The sequence below is a fragment of the Cebidichthys violaceus genome, unplaced genomic scaffold (assembly GCF_023349555.1).
Source record: "Cebidichthys violaceus isolate CVI_PGR_0920_01 unplaced genomic scaffold, fCebVio1.0.p SCAF_21, whole genome shotgun sequence".
Taxonomy (NCBI): domain Eukaryota; kingdom Metazoa; phylum Chordata; class Actinopteri; order Perciformes; family Stichaeidae; genus Cebidichthys; species Cebidichthys violaceus.
Genome location: NW_027176384.1, coordinates 5187195 through 5194059, shown reverse-complemented (window position 1 = coordinate 5194059; position 6865 = coordinate 5187195). Strand labels below are relative to the sequence as shown.

General features: G+C 38.0%; 1 long non-coding RNA gene across 1 annotated transcript; it reads right to left on the bottom strand.

Annotated features, from left to right (window-relative positions):
* Positions 1–819: 819 nt before the first annotated feature.
* Positions 820–2007, bottom strand: LOC137877033 (uncharacterized). Its single transcript, XR_011103496.1, has 3 exons — positions 1948–2007; positions 990–1055; positions 820–879 (listed from the first exon to the last, which is right to left on the bottom strand). It is a non-coding gene; the product is annotated as an uncharacterized lncRNA (long non-coding RNA).
* Between the last annotated feature and the right edge of the window lie 4858 nt (positions 2008–6865).

Genomic DNA, 6865 nt, shown 5'->3' with positions numbered 1-6865 from the left:
ATTTTACAAATATGTAAATATTACAATATTAATATATTTATATTGTGGTAATAGTATACCAAAAGTTATACTTTTGGCTTATTCCAATTACTAAGAAAGCACACTTTCTTATTACTATGCTATATTACTTTGTACACTACATACTTATACATCACAATATTATAAATGTATTACCAGTATCCTAAATGCTGAATGAACTTCCCAGATAGTAATCAAACACTTTATTGAAATTCAAATATATTCTTAATACATTATATTTATAATAGTACATTGCAAATACACTGCCAAGAATTGTACTATTTGCAAATATATAAAATGTACCAACATCGTAAATCTAACAATTTGCAAATTAAAACTTTAAACACTTACAAATAATTGTAATATAATGTATTTGAGAAATATAAGAAAAATATACTTAAGAGAGCAAAACATGTTCTGATTTAAGTTTACATGGTACATGTATTACTAAACAAAACAGAAGGACCATGTTTCAGATTAAAACACAGAAGAACACTGAACCATCAAAAAGAATTGCACCGCTGCAGACTCTCGCTCACTAAATAGAAACACAAACATGATCCACGTTATGTTCCTTTCTTTTGGTTGAACGGCTCGTTCACTTCCGTCTGATGGCCGCTCGCACGGCCGAGGCACTCGTCTGCGGAGACTCTTGAATAACAGCGTCTGTTAAGAGAAGATACGAGAGATGATGTCACAGCATATTCATACAACATTTTCTTCTATTTTGACTACACAGGAAATCCTGTTAAACCAATATTATTTTTTGATTATAGCTTGCAATGTTTAAGCAATTCATACCTACTTCCTACTGATTTTCCACACACCTTACATTCCCATATGCCCATTCACATATTCTACCTAAAGGAGAAAAAAAACAACAAGGTCAAGATAGAGCCAACATTTCTGCAGAAAACTATGGCTTAGTTCATATAGAACTTATCAATGCCATCATATGTCATGTTACTCACCTGCATTGAGAAGTTGCCTGGACAAGACGTGATCTACTTTGTTGATCCGGCCCCGTAGTGTTGTACCTGAAAGTAATGGAAAATATTACAAGGTTAGTTTTCAACCAGAATGACAAATAACCAGCTGCAGAGGTGCGTCTGCCTGATCTTGCATTGCACATATTTTATTGTATATTATTCCATATTTCGTTGTCAATACACCAAATCACATTCCCTGCATATGAAACCATAACATTAATTGGCAATAAATCGGATTTATTTTATTTATTTTTTCAGGCCACCGCAGTATAACGAGCCAGTTATACTGTAATGTCAACCAACTGTGTAAACCTCTCTGCAGTTTAGCTCGTGCCGAACTCGAGCAGCAGGTGCAGCCGGTTAAGATGTAGGTAGCCTGTGTTAGCAAATGACGCAGCCTGAGCGGCATTAGCATAACCGGCGGTAGCCTAGATAACCATTAGCAGCAGAAGGGCGTTCCGCCTCGGTGCATCGTGAAACGAAGCATAGCATCAGGCGCGGGTTGCGACATGCCTCGCAGTGCACGATAACCAGCGTTGTTACCTTTCACGCGGTGTTTCTAGCGAGTGCTGAGCCAGATTGCACGTGCTAGGGAACCACGATGTGACTATAGCCACATGGTGGAAGTTAGCTGTTGACGCACACAGCCTGAGCGGCAGCAGCTTGGTGAGCAGAGTGTTCTCTACCGAAGGTCCTCTGCTTTGGAAGCAACGTCGCGACGAAGCCAGAGTATTTCACAATCAGCGCAGCTATGCTAACCGGCGCCAAAGCCGCTAGCTCGTGCTAACTCACATAGCAGGCCATTCAGCATCCTCGGACACGTGCTAACCTAAATTCACCAACCTCTCAAATATAATTGTCAAAAGAACCATATCCGTCTTCGTAAAACAAATACTTCTAAAATAACATGTTACTTAAGATGGCAAATGATTGGACTTACCTTATAACTTGGTCCTGCTCGGTCGGTCAGAATCTGATCAGAATGCCAAGTCCACGCTCAGTCACGTTGGTGAAGTGACGTTTCCTTACGCAGAGCGTCACATGATGATTCAGTCACATAAAGTTTACTTGATTTGCCTACATTCAGGTTATACATATTTTCAGGTTATTGCATATTTACTTAATGTTTAAGTGTTTAAATGAATAAACTTTTGATTTCATACAATTCAGCTACATTTTACTTACAAGTATTATTGAATGATTATGAGTGTAGCTATTTGTGTACTTTATACAATTTTGATAATTTAAACAATTGGAAAAGTTATAAAGGGGCTTTCGGTGCATCATTCTTCTAATACACATCAATCAATAATAATTAACATTTTCCTCAAGAAATATACACATAATGTACTGAAATATAAGCATGAATAAGATGTACTAAAACGGCAAGATATCAAAATAGTTTAAAAATGTGCATCCGGTGCATTTGTTTCAATGGTAATTTAGAGCATACATTTTGAAATATAAAAAAATATGTTTGAAAACAAAGTTCAAAGAAGTACATTTAAGTAATTGCACAGAACTTTCACTTAAAGTATATATTTTTTATAATATATTACTTGAAAGTATACTACAGTACAATTATTTTCATGTGTGTTAAAAGTTGAATTTTGAAAATAGGTGAAAGCGTAACTTTTGTATACTTTTTATATATTTACAGAAAGTACAATTCTTTGATAGTATATTTGCAGTGTACTATTGAAAATGTCAGTATATTTTAAATACAAAAAAGTACATTTTTTTTTCGCCTGGGATGGGTTTACATTGGACTGAGTTAAAAGCCCCCTGCGTCTCATACAGAAGTCAAAGGGTTTCCTGTGTGTAAGTATCAAGCTGCGAGGAACACTAGCATCGGTATTGGGGATTTGGAGCATTTCTATTGCCTCGAAACTGCTTTCAGCATGGCGACGGCTTAGCCAGCAGCTTGTAGCTAACGGTGCTAATGGTGCTGGAAATGTGATCTACACCAAAAGGGCTGACAGACGTAACAGTGGTCACATGCACTAAAACCTAAAATTCTCTGCACAGGATGACATTACGCCACTATATCTTTACACAGATAATAGGATTCAGAGCATTAATATAGCTGCAAACAACTGTTTATTGCACCTTTAAAAGAAAGCATAACAACCCATGGTTCTTTGGCTCCCCTATAAGCAGGATGACTGCGCAGGGAGCAGCTAATGCAGTGATTTGGATGTGTAATCCAGGATTAAAAAATGAAAACCAGCTGATATCCAAAATGCAAATAAATTATTGCGGTGGCGTAAAGTTTGCTTGAGAACTGTGGCAAGTAAACAAACATCTTTTTTGTTGTTTTGTCAAGCTCAACACATGTGGCTCTCTTTTGATTGACCGACTGTTGAATTCTCTTTCTTATGCTCACGCTTCCAAACTCAAAGCGTCCCATCTGTATGAGAAACAGCAATGATAATTGCTCTATGGTAATGGAGGATAAACCGAATGGGTTTGTTCTGTAGATTTGAGTGTTGTGTTCAGAACTTTAGCTAGTAAAGAGTTGTTCTCACGCTGTTTATGAGTGGTTATACTGCCATTGGAGTTTGTTGTCCTAAGTATTTGTTTGGTGGGTTCCAGTGCTTTCTTTCCCCACATGGGTCTTCAAGTTTTATTGTTTTTCATTTAGTTACCACAGAACAAACATACGTTGTGCCAGGGATATACATAACACAGCAATACAACTCAAGATGTCCCTGTATTTATTCAATGGCTCTCGTGGTGTCTCTGTGAAGAGCCTTATCAGCAGTCCATTTGTCCCATTTCTCAATCAATTTAGATCTTTGAATTCTCAGCACGTGTGAGTCTTTCCATTTCAAATATCTCCAACAGTGCCTCAAAGTAGGAGCGTCCTCTTTTTTCCTGCCAATTGCCTTCTTGGTTGCCACAAACAGAACCTAAACTACGTTGAACAAGTTCCCTTTACACATTGCCTCAATAGAGCACCACACATGTCTTTGGTAATTCATAACCCAATATTGCTTTCAACTCCTCCCATACATCATCCCAGTATTTTCATACATTCCCAGAAAACATGTGAGTGTGATCTGCATTTTTCTCTCCACACAATCTCCTATTCTATTAGTCTATTCTTGGGAGTAATGAAGAATCTGACATGTATTTCCTAAAATACATGTCAGATTCTTCATTATATATAATATGGCTTTATGGTATGTATATATTATACAAGTCTTTGCATAATTTTGTTTTGCCTTGTTTTTCCCATTTATCGCTAATATAAAGTAGGGATGTCACGAGAACCAATGCTTCGGTACCGAGTCAGTGCCATGATTCTGGAAACATAACGGTACTTGCTTTTTTACAGGTAGCAGGCTCGAGATTAACGGCTTCTAAAATCAGAAAGGACATGCCCCATTTTTTCCCCTGATAATGCAACACGTCTGTGTTAATCCAAAGGAGGAGAGCTAGTACACATAACAAGCAGGGGAAAATACTTCCACTTGCTAGCTAATTCCCTCGTTGCTCTCCTCCTTACGGCACAGATTTGGGAGTGGTATCAAAATTTGACAAAAAATAAATGAATAGAGCAAATTAGCATCTTTGTGAACACTGCAGACTGCGATAGGATTGTGTGTTATGTACGAGGCAACGCAGGGAAGCGATCTGGCTCCTGGTGTCGCATTAGCTTGCCTACACTACAGTACAGATTGAAGGGCTCCCAGTCATCACGTGTAATATAGTTGTTGGTTTTAAAGCAGCTGACTCATGTTTCGCCCGTTGAGTCTCAGAAGTTGCTCATCTCAGAGCGGCTGTTTCTTTTTGTTGTCACCTAATTCCTTCTGTTGCAGCGTCGCGGGAGATCTGTGATCGCTTTGAAATACTTTTTAGGAACCAAACTGTGTGAACTACAAGAGGTGTTTTTCTGAGGTGCTGCAAGGACGTAACTGCATACAGTTTACAGAAGCAACAGTTTCCTTCAAATACTTGTTTATTTAAAGTCATTAAAACTTGAAATTAGTTAATCAAAATTGGAAGGGGTGTCATGGAATTTCCGAAGCACGCATTGTAAAATCATCCAATGTAAAATCACCTCTGTATCTGATACACACACACGCATGCACACACCTTGCAATAGTTTTTCCCTCCGCGGCAGGTGTGCAGGAGCTTGTAATGATGCCCCGGGAGGCTGGCTGGTTTTTATGAGCGAACCCTGGCACATAGCACGCGCCGCGCCAGGCATTACACTGCCTCAGACTGGACCATATTAATTCACACCCAGCAACTCGCTTCCTTTCCCGCTCTCCCGTCTAATAGCGCTGACACAGCCAGTTCACAGGTGAGCTGAAGCCTCACACGGCTCGCAAGAAGAGGGCCGGATGTTGCCAAATGGTAAAGTCTCAGCGCATGATGGAAAGTTTGCACAGAATGACTTTTTCAGTCAGCGTGTACCGACTGAGCAACATTCACAATTCATCATTCTGATATTTTTGGCACAGTGGGCCAACTCCACTAGTAATAACATGATATTCTCATGTCTAGATTTAATCAAAACCAGGGGTGATGGAAACAGTCTCATACAAATCATTAACAGTAATGCAGATGGGATTGCCAAGCAGGGCAGAGGTTCACTGTTCATTTCATTTAGTTAGAACAGTCAGATATCTGATATCATTCTGTTAATAGTCAATGTAGTCTTTAAATGAACAAATTTGGCATTCTCAGAAAAATGATAATTAGTTTTCTTGCTGAGCGTCAGATGAGAAAATGTATACCATTCTCACGTCTGCACACTAATTATGTAACTAACCTAGTAAAAATACAGCAGATGATTTTTTTTGTTGGTAGTCCTAATAGTAACTTGTGTTTTATAATGTAAGGTACGGATTAAACCTGACAAAATCCAAATATTCAGCAGTACATACAAGTGTCTCCCCATCGCCAGCAGCTACCGACATCTGTGAAACTGCTCGTTCTGCAGACGAACATTCACATTTTTGATCAGTGAGACATACAAAAGCAGCAAGTTTAAAAGGCACAAAAATCACAGTTGATCAAAAGCTTAATACCTGAGAGTGTCAATTCTAATGCATTAATATAGCCTAGATTAAAAAATAACTTGTAAAAACACAGGTTGTTTAAAAATTATTGATTTCTGATGCTGCCTTTTGGTATTTATATTTATACTTGTTTCAATAATTTAGCCTAATGTTTTTCATTAAAATATCTTCATTTTAGGGCTCATCCAAACAAATGATATATGTGATTAAATCAGCATTTAGGCATACATTTCTGCCACCTCTTAATGTCTCCATGCCACCCCATGTATTTTTCTCTATATCTGCCACTGCGACTACCGTTTCCAGTCTAATCTTCCGTCTCCAGGCACTTAATTGGCTAGAAAGCAATTAAGCAATATTATATCCCTAAATGTTCAACTTTTCCTTTTAAGGCCAAGAAATTTTTTTTTTTGCCACAACAGCTCCAATTGAAAATGGTTGTTCCACTTCCACCATTGATCTCTTCAGCGTAAAATTAGCTGAAACTTCCATCCAAAAAGCTTAAGAGAAGAAGTGGTAAACCTGAATGATCGCACAATGATTAAAAGGATTATGTTTTTAGATTTTTCTTTGAAGTTTAGCCTTTTTCTTGTGGGATAATGGATAATTCAACCCCTTTGGGCCTCTCTGAGGTCCTTCCAACACTGAAAAAAGTGCAACGACTGTATCATTCATGTAAAGTATATTTTTAATTTGGTCTAATCGGAAATCATGGTTTTCCGGTTTAAACATGTTTTCTTCACTTTGCCTAAAAGCAAATAGCACTCCCCATAGACCAAATTAAAAGCAATACTTTCAGTCAAATTGTATTTTCACTTAAGACCA